A 292-nucleotide genomic window follows, 5' to 3' on the forward strand; every position below is an offset into this window, starting at 1 on the left:
ACTTTATTTCATCATTTTTGTACGCAGCTTTATATATATGCTTTTGTACGTTTTAGTATTGGTCTTACTTTGTTCCCATGTCGTTCGGAGTCCCCTTGGAAAACCGTGTTATTTGACTCCTTCAAGGCAGTATGCACATTTATGTTCGTCTAAGTGTGGCCAGTTTTATCCTTCGTATTTCAGTCTGTTTCACATGGTATTTTAATTTCTAAACGATTCCATATTTTATTTAATTACTAATCCATTTCAGACCTGTATGTTTGCTGTTCATTCCAATTGTTAAGGGATTTGC

This window comes from Penaeus monodon, chromosome 15 (assembly GCF_015228065.2).
Source record: "Penaeus monodon isolate SGIC_2016 chromosome 15, NSTDA_Pmon_1, whole genome shotgun sequence".
In the NCBI taxonomy this organism is placed as follows: Eukaryota; Metazoa; Arthropoda; class Malacostraca; order Decapoda; family Penaeidae; genus Penaeus; species Penaeus monodon.